Source organism: Eubalaena glacialis, chromosome 18, assembly GCF_028564815.1.
Source record: "Eubalaena glacialis isolate mEubGla1 chromosome 18, mEubGla1.1.hap2.+ XY, whole genome shotgun sequence".
In the NCBI taxonomy this organism is placed as follows: Eukaryota; Metazoa; Chordata; class Mammalia; order Artiodactyla; family Balaenidae; genus Eubalaena; species Eubalaena glacialis.
The window spans coordinates 65520970-65534471 of NC_083733.1; the positions used below are offsets into that span (position 1 = coordinate 65520970).

Consider the following 13502-nt stretch of genomic DNA (forward strand, 5'->3'; position numbering starts at 1 on the left):
ATATAAAGTGTACAATGTGATTATTTGACAGATGTATACACTGTGAAATAATTATCACAATCAAGTAATTTACACTTCCATCAACTCACAAATACCATTTTGGGTCTGAGTAGTGAGAACACTTAAGTGATACTCCCTCAGCAAATTTCAAGTATACAGAAACACAGTATGGATAACTATAGTCAGCATGATGTGTATTAGATCCCCAGAACTTATTCATTTTACACCTACAAGTTTGTACCCTCCGACCAACATCTCCCCATTTTCCCCACCACCCAGCTCCTGGTAACAACCTTTCTATTGTTTCTATGAGTTTGACGTTTCTAGTTTCCATATATAATATCTGTCTTTCTCTGTGAGGCTTATTTCACCTAGCATGTTCTCTAGGTTCATTTATTTTGTAATAAATGGCAAAATCCTTCATTTTTATGGCTGAATAACATTTCATTGTGTGTGTATACATACACACACACACATTTTCCTTATCCATTCTTCTGTCAACAGACATTTTGGTTCTTTGTACATCTTGGCTTTGGCGAATGATGCAGTAATGCTCACTGGAGTGCAGACATTTCCCTCAGAATATCGATTTTGTTTCATTAGCTATCTAGCCAGAATAGTTTTTGATAGATTGTGTGCCTGTTCTTTTTTTAATTTATTGAGGAACCTCCACATTGTTTTCCATAATAGTCGTACCATTTACATTCCCACCATCAGTGCACAAGGGTTCCCTGTTCTCTGTATTGTGCGTGCGTGCGTGTGTGTGTGTCTGCATGTTTTGGGACAGAAAGGGAGAGGATAATAGAGTAGCCAGCACCGGCCTGGCAACAGGAAAGTCTCACACAGCTTCCCAAGGACGAGCCTCTGGACTGCGGATCCCTGCGGTGTTCCTGCCCTCCGATTCGTGGAAAAATCTTTCTCTACATCACAGGACTTTGTCTCCTGTTAAGTTGTGCCCATAGACCCATACATAACAAGACCTCCCTAACGAAAACCTTCTGCCATTTGAAGCTTAGTACTCATAATTTCCCTTCTGGACTCAAAATTTACAAATTCTCATGGTCCAACACACTCTCCATATACCCCATAATATCCCCCTCCTATCCTGCTATAAAATACCAGAAAACATTCCAACCCCTAATAACTCGTGCATTCATGCTGGAATAATACATATGAAGACACCTAAGGACCCTCTAGACCCAAGACACTATATTTTAATATAAAGCATTATTTTTAAAATTTATTTATTTATTTATTTATTTTTGGCTGCATTGGGTCTTCGTTGCTGCCCGCGGGCTTTCTCTAGTTGCGGAGAGCGGGGGCTACTCTTCACTGCGATGCACAGGCTTCTCATTGCGGTGGCTTCTCTTGTTGTGGAGCATGGGCTCTAGGCGCACAGGCTTCAGTAGTTGTGGCACTCAGGCTCAGTAGTTGTGGCGCACGGGCTTAGTTGCTCCGCAGCACGTGGGATCTTCCTGGACCAGGCCTCAAACCCGTGTCCCCTGCATTGGCAAGTGGATTCTTAACCACTGTGCCTTGGAACCAGGGAAGTCCCAAGACACTATATTTTAATTCACAGTGCCCCAGCCCAAAAAATGTCATCTCCAAATCTAATAATAAAAGCAAGATGTCTCCAACGATGCACATGCCCCAATGAGAACATACATCTTCCACGGAAACACTCCAACTTCTCTTTTGTATCTTTCAAAGTGCATCTAAAACTTTCTTCACTTGCAACCCAAAATACTCAAAAATACCAAAAGTAACCCAGAAAATGATTTCTGAGACTTTCCCTATATTACTCCATGGGTTGCAATGATGATGATGCTTGCCCCCCAGAAAACCCAACAAAAGTCAGCGTGTGGAGTGGATGCTGTGGGGCACCCTCTAGATCCAGCACCTTGGGACTAAGGCACCCATCCTGCACCCACAGCTCCCTGTGGGCTCAGCTCAGGCCTTGGTTCTACCATCATTGCGCGGTATTATTTCCCTCTGCCTAATTCCACTCCTTACATTCCTCCTCAGGTGTGATCATGACCTACCCAATTAAAACTAGTACATGCAAATCCGTTTCAGCACGTGTGTCCCAGGCAACCTGAGTTGACACTAGGGCACCCCAAACCATTCCATGCAGCCCACAACCATCCATAAACCCACTTGCAGATGCTCCAGCCAGAACTGAGACATGCCTTCCCAACATTCTACACACCCACTGATCCCACAAGGAACAGGAGCACACAGCATTCATTGGGCTCTTCTGTTTGACCACACTTGCTGCCATATCCCTCCTGCAGACCTCTCCACTTTTCCCCACTTTACTACCTCTCCTCCGGGCATGACTGAGCAAGTAGGGCTAAAAAGCACACAGGCTTCTGGGCGCAGACATCACAGTAGAAATGCTGCCACCCAAAGGATGCTAGGTATTCTGTATGAAGATCAAGAAGTTGGCCCTCCTGGGAAAACTTGCCAGCAACTGGGGACGATATAGAGTCCAGTTACAAAGGCTACTGAGTTCAGTGAGGAAGTCACCGAGAGAGGGTCCCCAGGTCTCACTGCGTCCTGATCTCCCCACGCACAGCTAACTGCAAGATACCCTAGCTCTTTACGAGGGGCCTCCTTCATGGCCCCTTATGCTCCTGACTTTCTGCCTACCTTTAACACAGTGAAATCAGTATCCCCGACTCTGAACAGATGAACTGCTGGAAGGCAAAAACCTCTTGTCAAGGTGGCGACTGGCCCTGGATGTTTAGAGCCTGGAAGACCTGAGAACTACGGTGGATCAATGACACAGCGGACTACACGTGGGGACACCTCAGCACACTGCCTGCGGGTACCAGTCTAAAGTGCTTACTAGGGTTCTCTAAATCGTTTTGTTCTTATTTTGAGTAATTAAGCAGCCACAGCGGGTAAGGATCAATTAAAGTTGAAATTTCCAAACAGAATTACCATACAATCCAGCAATCCCACCCCTGGGCATATATCCAGACAAAACTATAATTCAAAAAGATACATGCACCTCTATGTTCATAGCAGCACTATTCACTGTAGTCAAGACATGGAAACAAGCTAAATGTCCACTGACAGATGAATGGATAAAGAAGATGGGAGATATATATATATACATACACACACACAAATGGAATATTTCACAGCCATAAAAAAGAACACAATAATGCCATCTGCAGCAACATGGATGCAACTAGAGATTATCATACAAAGTAAAGTAAATCAGAAAGACAAAGATAAATACCATATGATATCACTTATATGTGGAATCTAAAACATGACACAAATGAACCTATCTACAGAAACAGAAGCAGACTCACGGACATAGAGAACAGACTTGCGGTTGCCAAGGTGGAGGGGATTAGGGGAGGGATGGAGTGGGAGGCTGGGGTTAGCAGACGTAAGCTTTTATATACAGAATGGATAAACAATAACGTCCTACTGTATAGCACAGGGAATATACTCAATATCCTATGATAAACCATAATGGAAAATGATTTTTTTAAAAAAGTTCAAATTTCCAGAACAAATATGCAAACCATCATCATCACTTGTTCAAGTCCCTTGGTCTTCCCTGAGGATTACTCAGCCCAACCCACAGTCCTAGCATCTAAACACATTCTCAAAGTCATGTACTGCCGTCATCCTGGGAAAAAGAGGAACGCTGTGTGCACTTCAATGGAGAGAAAACAGGAAAGACTCAAAATAATCAATGGAGAAGGGCATTTCTGTTGATGGCAATTGATACAGAGGCAATAAAACCTGGGTAACGTGACAGAGATTGTCAGGAGGGGACGGGAAGACCTCTCTGAGCCTAGACCTGAAGGAGGACAAGGGGCCTGAGCCATGGTGACTTAAAGGCCAAAGGTAAGAAAAGGAACTAAGAACTGAGACAGAAAAGGTGTTGGTGTTTGGAAACAGAGAAAAGAAGAATATGACTGGGGCAGAGTGAACTGTGAGAAAAGGGTCAGCTCCCAGGATGAGGCTGGAGACCCTGGCAGGGCCCTGAGGAGGACACAGGGCTGAGCAGGCACAGTGAGGAGTCGGGATTTTGTCCTGAAGACAAATGGAGGCCATTGGAAGTCTGAGTGCCAGGACCGACATAAACTCCCTATAGGTTTACACTTAATGCAGAGAAGGATGACTGACTACGGGCTCTCTGACTCGGAGCCTAGCTTCCTGCCTCCATCCTAACACTTTTGTTTTTCATTCTGGGAGGCCTGGGACCCATTTAAAAAATTCTAATTACAACTGCACACTCTTTCCAAGAACTGCCACACACGGACACACACCCAATTTGGCCAATCCTTTCAGGGGTCAGGGTTGCTCAGACTGAGAATTTCTGGTCTAGTCTGTCATCTCATCTCATCTCCTTGAGGCCTAGAGGGGAGACATTTCTGAGAAGGTCTGAGTTTAGAGAACAGACCAGGTGGAACTGAATTCTGAAAAGCTCACCTGAAGGGCCAGTGGGCACAGTTTGTCCTTATCACCTGTCCCATTTATTTATTTAATCACAATAATGAAAGGGAACATTTTCTTGGAGAAGTGCAACAATTAGAAAATTCCAGCTTGCTTTTTTTTTTTTTTAATGCTTAGACAACAACTTCTTAATTTGCACAAGTCCAGAGACACTCAACCCAAAAGAGGGCAGAACCCTTTGAATTCTTCCTAATGAAATGAAAGTCTGTTTTCCCAGAGTACTCAAAAATATTTATTTGAATGGAAAATAAAATGAATGAGTTATTGTTATACTGAAATAAGCCCTTATAGAATTAAATAATTTGCTTTATTAAATTTTCATCAGTGTATTTCTTCTCCCTAAAACAGGTAGGAACTGAATAGAAAGAAACAAACAGAAGTGGGTTGTTATGGTCTTGGAAATTACATAAACATGCAAAAGCAAGGGAATGATTAATAAATAAATCTCCAGCTCCAATCATTTCCTGATTTTGGATGCTATTACAGGTTGAACTGTTTCTCCTCAGAAAAGATATGTTGGAGTCCAAACTCCTAGTACCTCAGAATATGACCTTATTGGAAACAGGTCTTCATAGAGATGATCAAGTTTAAATGAGGTCATTAGTGAGTATGCTAATCCAATATGACTGGTATCCTTATAAGAAAAGGAAATTTGGACACAGACACACACACAGGGAAAATGCCATGTGAAGATGAAGATTTTTCTTAGGCAGAAAAACATCTATGCCAAGGAATGACAATGATCATCAGGAAACCACCAGAAGCTAGGAGAAAGGCAAGTAACAGAGTGTCCCTCACAGATCTCAGAAGGGACCAGCCAGGCTGACACCCTGATCTCTGATTTCTCGTCTCAACTGTAATGCAATAAAATTCTGTTTAAGAGACTCAGTTTGTGGAACTTTGTTACAGCAGCCCTAGCAACCTCATACAGGAGCCTAGAGACCTAGTTATTTTTCTACATGAAAATACTTTCCTCTTAATACTATTTATTTTCTTTGTGAAATAATCAACAGCGATATTTTTGGAAGAGAAGAATTCGTCAAAAGGTCAAAAGTTAGAAACATCTTACTCTCAATTTGCTTTTATATGTAACTATTAAATCTATTTTTGAAGTTTCTTTTATGAAGATAGTGTCATTTTCATAGAAAAAAGACAATTTCTCTGTTTCATCATTATATTCTAGGTAATTTATAAAATGGCAAATGCCATTTTGATTCTAACAATTATAAAAACTTTTATACACAATGTATTCAATTTCAGACCATAAGCTTCAAGAAACTATAACAAAAATAAAGTTCTCAGAATGAGAAAAATAGAGAAGTCAATGTGGTGTTATAACATTAAATTAAAATCAATTACACACCCACTTACCCAACACAAGGGATATAACATACAAATAAAGAGAGAATTAATAAGAAAATTGTTATAGACTTGCAGGATGATCTTCAGAGGATTCCTAAAATAGAACTGTATCCTGTATTTATTGATGCCATGATTTTCTCCCCATCTTCATCTTGGGAATATATATGAATAATTCAATCAATAGTAAGTTCTACTGCTGTGTGTTTTAAAATATTTTCCTGGCTCAAAATGTTTAACAACAGGGTCCAGATATAGGATGCCAGACTGACTGCCATCAGCAAGAAAATAAAAACATTTTCTTTGGAAATCTAAACATTAATTTGGATTTGACTGTGGCAGTTACCACATAAAGATTAATAAGCACTCAACTAATAGATAACGATTATCTTTCGTCCTCTCTTAGCAATAAGCTACTAACGCATAAAAGTGGGTATAATTTGAGCGAAATTATTTTCCAGTTTAAAAGTGAGTTGCATGTGAGTACCTGATAGAGCTGTAGCAGCAATAGGATTTGTTTTTAAATGTTTACTTTATCAAAACCTTTTTGTTGTTTAAATCGACCAGCTGACTAAGACAGATGTGTCTGTTCAATTTTCAGAAGAGGGAGCAGATGCTCAAATTCAAAAATAATGGATATGGGTGATTTTAAATAGCAAAGATGAAAGTTGATTTCCCAATCTTATTTTCTTGCCAAGCAGCTGGGCAGCCATAAAGCACGCTTACCTAATTGGTGCCAATTAATTACCATGTGGGTTCAGTTTAGAGCTGAATCCAATACTGGTTCAGAAGCCTATACCATTCAGGGACTCATCAGACACACCTTCAGAAATGCTACAAACATACTACTATTCAAAATGTGGGTGGCAACTCCTTTAGCGTCTCACTGTCAAGGGAAATATGTATTTAATAAAATACTGCCTATGAGATCAAAGCCCCTAGCACCCATCCCTCTCACTAATTACAACAGTAAATTTGGATACATTACAAAAGAAAACAAACACTACTTGAGGACTCTGGAAGGTAAACAAGAGCAGAGAGGTGATGGGAATGAGCCAAAAGTTGGAGAAGCAACCCAGTCACATGGTTTTGCACCAAGGGTAGACATCACTTGCACAGCAGCACGTAGCACGTGCAGCTAAAGTTCTGACAGAAAATTTGGATATTTCTGGCCAGGGAACAATGGAACAAAGGCAGTTAGACCAGAGTATGGGAAGAAAATCCTAGAGGAGAAGAAGCTTGAAAAGAGGCACCAGCGTTTCTGTGTAGAAGCCCATAAAACTCCCAGCCTAACACGTGAACCACACGTGCTTTGCACAAACCCAAATCAGCATAGCAACAATTTTGAGCACTCAGCTGACAACTGAACCACTTGCAAAATCTCAGCCTAACCTCAGCCTAACCCCTGAACCTCACAGGTTCAAATGAGACAGGCCAAAATCAGCATGACCAAGGTTTTGAGAAAACAACTGAGACTTGAGCCACTGCAACAAAAGGTTAAACACAACTGGCAGTCTGAACAAAACAAACTCGATCTCCTACAGAAACAAACCATCAACATTCTTCAGAGGATTATAACAAAACCCAGAGTCTACACAACTCACAACATCCATGAAATAATAATAATAAAACAACACTTAACATACCAAAACTGAGGAAAATAGGAGTCATTCTCAAGGGAAAAGGCAACTACGAGACATTGATTCTGGGATGACTCAGATGATAAAATTATCAGACAAAGATTTTAAAAGCACCTATTATAAAACTATGCTCTATGTGGCAAAGAAACATACTTGAAATAAATCAAAAAGGTAGAAATTTTAAAGAAATACAGAATTTTATAAGAAGAACAAAATGGAAATTTTACAAATAAAAAAATAAATTATTTAAATAAAAAACTCCCTGGAAACTCCATGAAGACATGCCAATTTGTCTTCAGACTGTATTTTAACCAGCACTAGTAACAGTTTCTGCTCAGAATAGGTCCATGAAAATATTTAATGAATAAAATCTTAAGTATGGTAAAATGAAATATTATTTAAAATATTTTAAATAGAGCATATAATTTACATAGGCTGAAAAATTTATATGAAAGCACATATAAATTTTTAATGCAGAAACCTCAGTCCTTTATAACAAGGATAAACCACATTATCATCTTTACCTTTTGAAATACTAAATATCCCATACTAAAGACAAAATACAAAGTAATCTATTAAACGTCCTAGATATATAAAAAAATTAAAATTTTCCCATGTGTCTTGAATCTGCTTGAAAGGAGATTGGAAGTTGCAACTCTGTTCTAACCACAAGGCTGAACGAACTAAAAAATCAACAACTTTAAGAAAAGTAAAGTCACAGAGCCAACAACAATTTTCAGTTGAACCAAAAACTGGAGAGACAGAGAGGCAGACAAAAAGAATCACAACTTACCGGAGTGGAAACTCATGAGTTGAAACTCCACCAGAACCGGTCCCAGAGTTAAAAAAAGAAAAAAACCTGAACTGTAATTAAATTGCTGGAGGCTCAGAGCAGACAAGTCCAATAAGTAAAAACTCCAAGGGACCCAGTCATAGGTGGGCCCCTCCATGCAACTGTGAGTTTCACCTGCAGGAGCTCAACCAAGTTCTCATAGTAAATACTGGAGAAAAAGACTCTGGAGCTTCCAGTGGGGACAGAGAAAAAGGGACTATTTTGAAATACACCTGAGCTTGCTGTTCCTTTTAAAAAGGCCCGCCCACAGGTGAGACTATTTAACCATAGCCTTACCTGCTGGGGTTTTGAACCTAACTGACTTGCTGGGAGGGAAACACCCAACTGCAGACCATACTAGTCATCCTGTCCCACAAAAGGAAGGGAGAATGAGAATTATATATGCAGTTCACAGTGCAGAGTTACAGGCTCACTAAAAGACTGAGACCCACTCATAGAACTCTGAATGCTTCCCCTCCCCCCACACCCCACCATCACATTACTAAAGGCCTATTTACAGCAACTGCTTTTACGCAGTGCATCATGTCTATCACGAGAAGAATTACAAGGCACATCAAAGGCAGCAATCACAGTTGGAAGAGGCAGAGGAAACATCAGAATCAGATATGCCAGGGATGCTGGGATTATCAGACTGAGAATTTCTGCTCACGCCTGTCCCATTTCAAACACTGGGACCATCTTTCATGTTCCTGAGCAAAGGAAGCTTCTTTCAAGGTCTGATCACACTGATACCAAGCATTTAATTCTTTTCCAGAAAAATCACAGTAAAATACTTTAAAAATACAGAATTGCAAAAACATAGCTGTGGAAAACATAGCAAGGAGTCAACTTAGAAATAAGCTCTGAGCAAACTTCTTCATCATGAACAGAGGGGCTCTGTTGGAAGATTCCAAGTCAATCCAGCCCATCCTTCATCAACTGCAGTGACAATCAAGAGGGACCTGAGGGAAACATCTTCATGTCACCTCACAGCTCACGATTTTCACAGATCACATAAAAGAGAAGGCAATGTATTATTATTAAGCTAACTGGTTAAACTAAGTTTTAACTGTTAATAGAAAAGATCACTGACATCTTTCCAAGTCCTTATCAAAATAGTCAAATTATTTACTAGTTACCAAAGAACATTTCCAATATATAACTTAATGAGGAGAAAGCAGGCAAGTCTCGAATAAACCTGAAACATTTTAAAAAGAAATATTTTGTGAAATTTTTTTAAAAAGTTTATTTATTTTTGGCTGCATTGGGTCTTCGTTGCTGTGCGCGGGCTTCCTCTAGTTGCGGCGAGCGCGGGCCTCTCATTGTGGTGGCTTCTCTTGCTGCGGAGCACAGGCTCTAGGCATGCCGGCTTCAGTAGTTGTGGCTCGCGGGCTCTAGAGCGCAGGCTCAGTAGTTGTAGCGCACGGGGCTTAGTTGCTCCGCGGCATGCGGGATCTTCCCAGACCGGGGATCAAAACCATGTCCCCTGCATTGGCAGGCGGATTCTCAACAACTGCGACACCAGGGAAACCAGTGAATTATTTTTAAATCTAAAAATTCTGGTGTCAAAGTTTAAAAAAATTGAGACTATATCATATTTAGAAAAGTAGTACACGAGTTGATTATAGAAGGCCACCAAAGCTTATTCCAGAAGTTAACAATTATTTACAGGAAAGTTCAAGTTGTACACACTAAAATTTATTCCAAGCTCTGTAAAGAAATGATAAAGAAAAAGTAACTCCATCACAAAAAAAACAACACTTCCAATCGTTCCTTTACAAAGGTACCATGTAGTGACAGATTCAATCATTTCTTGCCCCACGTGTCCTCTCCCTCCTCCTCTGCTCCAAGTCAGGAAAAGGGAAGGGGGTGACTCACAACTGAGTGAATCAAGTCCCTGCCCCCTGGCTGAACATGGTGGGCAAATGTTATCTTTGCATACAAGTAATTACAAAATGCACAAGCCTTGCAGACAGCAGCTTTGCAATTCCCATCCTCATCTGCATAATTTAAACAAAAAAAAAAATTTTTTTTTTGGTTTTTTTGGCCGCACTGTGCCGCATGCAGGATCTTAGTTCCCCAACCAGGGATCGAACCTGTGCCCCCTGCAGTGGAAGCGCGGAGTCTTAACCACTGGACCACCAGGGAAACCCCAATTTAAACAGATTTTAAATGGATTAGATTCTAAAGACACAAATCAGTATTATCACAACTTAATCATCCATATCCAAACAACTCACCACCCATCCGAATCCAGTTTCCCCTGTCTACCTGCACTACTAGGTATTTCCATTTCATTCTGTTTCTCTGTCTCCTTATTTCTTTCTGTCTCTCGTCTCGTTCCCCTCCGCTCTCCTGCCGCTCCTGCCCTCCTCTCTATTTCCTCCCTCACTCCTGTCCTGCCCCCACTCTGCAACCGTTCCCCCTCTTGTTGCCCTTTCTGCCCAACCAGACTGCCCTCAATGTCCATTATTTCTGCTTCTTTCTTCCCCCACCCCTCCTCCCTCTCTGCCCTCTCGGTTACACCTTTTCTGAGACAGGACGGAAGGGGACGGGGCGCAACCTTTAGAAGAATGACACAGCAGTTGAGAATACGACAAAAACTGGTTATAACCGATCAGGCCCGACTTCCAGTAGACTCTGAGCCTCGTTACACGCTCATTGTAATACATTAGCTAAATGACACACCCACAGGCGCCATGACAGTTCCGAGGCCAACCATACAAGGCCAAAAAATGGGCAGTTGCCCAATTCCTGGAAATCTCCGCCTCTCCCCGAAATAGTTGGAATAATCCTCCCACTCATTAGACTATGAAGTTACTCAGCCCCTAAAAACTAACCACCCCATATTGTGGGGCCGCTCTCACCTTCTGAGACGGACTGCATTCTGCCTACGGAACGTGCATATCCCAGGGCCTCTCGCCTTCTGAGAGCCTACATTCTGTCTATGGAGTGTGTATCTCTCTCAATAATCTCCTTCTTACCCCTCACTTTGCCCCTCGCTCAATTCCTTCCACGCTGAGATATAAAGAACCTGAGCTTCATTGAGTCCTGAGACCAGGTGTGCGATGTTAATTAAAGGACAGTGGGTTCGAGTCCCAATCTGAGGTGTGTGGTTTCACTTCTCTCCCTGTTACACTCCCTTCCTCCCAACTCTCTAGCACCCCGTGGGGACGCTTCCTTCCTGCTCTCTCTCTCTCTTCCTCTGCTCTTCTAGTCACTAGTCCTCCTTCTCTCCCAGCACCAAGCTGCTCTGAAGGCCGAGGTTCCAACTCTTTTATCCTCTCCCCCAATTCCGTGTGTGAAGGGCCTCACCGCTGTCACCCGCCCCCTACCGCTGATCCAGAGCCCCTCTCTCTAGGTTGCTCTCCAATCCCCGGAGATCCGGCTTTTTAACTGACTTCTCTATTTTATTCACCTGCTACAATCAAGGCTTAATCACTTGCATTTTCTGTCTCTTTACAAGTCCTCAGCCACCCTCCATGTTCCCATCGGTTCTCCCCCATTCTTTTCTCCTTCTCAGTTTTTCTATTTCTCTCAGTCGCTCTGTCTCAGCTTCTCCTGATCCCCCTCGCCCCCATGTTTACGGTGACGGCGACTGAATAAGATGCCCGCGGACAGGAAGGGACCATTTTCCAATGGAGGTGGTGTCACACGTCTGGCCCAGGTCACCTCCCCCTACACAGGGTGAGCGGAAGGGCTGACTACGAAGGGGAGGCCGGGGGAGCCGAAGGACCAGCCTGAGGAGCAGGCGAGGACAGAGGGGCTGGGAGGGAGGGAGGGGGTCTCAGGAGAGGGGCGGGCTCTGCAGAACACCAGGACCAGGGAGAGGACGCGGCCTGTCCGGGAGCGGGGCGGCCGGCGCTGCCCTCCAGGGGCCGAGGGGGCGAGGCTGGGGGGCGCGAATCCACCTCGCGGAAGAGGACTTTACAGGGGAAGGCGGAGGTAGTAAAGGATTTAAAGCAGGAAAATGTCACGAACAGAAGTGTCTACCTGGATCGAAGGTAGAAAAGCCAAAGGCACTGGGACCCGCCTCAGAACGATTTCAAACCCAAAGGAAAACATACCCGACCTGTAACAGCGATGTCTGGATTTACTGGGTCGGAGGGCCGGCTGCTGGGAGTTAAGGTCCGTAGTGACTCCCAAGACCCTGAGGGTGGAGTCAGCGGGACGGCGGAGCACAGATTTACACTACAAACGAGAAACGCGCTGGGCAGTGCAACCTCCACTCCGCACTGTCCGCTTCCCGGGCCATAAGAAGCTGCGCGCGCAGAGTCTCCGGCAGGGCTTCCGGGGGCGGGGCCTGGGCGCCATCGGCGAGGGGCGGGGCGAGGAGGGAGCCGAGGCCCGCGCAGGGAACGCCAGGGGGCGGGGCCGGTGACGGGGAGGGAGGGGTGGTTCCCCCTGCCTCGAAACTGCTCATTTTAAGTGTCTGTCTGGAGAGGGGGCTGCGAGCCGCAGGTTTAAGCCAGAAAAACAATGTTAACTCACGGCTCCCAGTGTGACCTTTGCTCCGCACTATTCGCTTCCCGGTGTGAAAGAAACTGCGCGTGCGCATACGGGCTACGGGCGGGACCTGAGCGGAGCACCACCAACAAGGGGCGGGGCGTGAGGAGCCCAGGCCTGCGCAGCGACTGCGAGAGGGAGGGACGCGTGCCGGCTAGGGGCGTGGTCTGCGCGTCTTTCAGTTTCCCTCCCAACCTCTTTTCCGAGTTTAGACATGCTTGAGGGTCTTTGTGTCGTGTGAGGTCGCATTGCTTCCAGCTTAGTTTAAGTTATTGTCTTTAATAGTTTAACAGTAAAAGCTTACAGTTGTGTGGGCCACTTATTTTGGAAATTAAGATATTTTCTTTTTAACAAGCTGAAAACAGTTTAAGTCAGAACCTATTTCTGCCAGAGGGTTGAACGCCCGTCCTGAACTGAGAGAACTGGGATCTCAGTGAGGGATTGATGTGAGGTGGTGTTTGGATCCAGGAACATTTCCTGCAGTTAGAATGAATTTAAGCAGTTTAAATAAACAGCAACTGGAGTTATCTCTGTAGGGATTATAAACTAGAATATGAAATACAAAACTCTCCCTGGGTAGAATGGGCTCTTTAATACTAAAACGCTGTGAACAGCATTTTGTTTCTAGTCTCCATTCACCCAGGAGGCCAAATTCAATTCAGTTCCAGAGACTCTGATGG

At 43.5% G+C, this 13502-nt stretch overlaps 1 long non-coding RNA gene across 1 annotated transcript; it reads right to left on the minus strand.

The window, feature by feature from the left end:
• Positions 1-1227: 1227 nt before the first annotated feature.
• Positions 1228-12554, minus strand: LOC133078785 (uncharacterized). The gene is made up of 2 exons (XR_009697930.1): positions 12384-12554; positions 1228-1502 (listed from the first exon to the last, which is right to left on the minus strand). It is a non-coding gene; the product is annotated as an uncharacterized LOC133078785 (long non-coding RNA).
• Between the last annotated feature and the right edge of the window lie 948 nt (positions 12555-13502).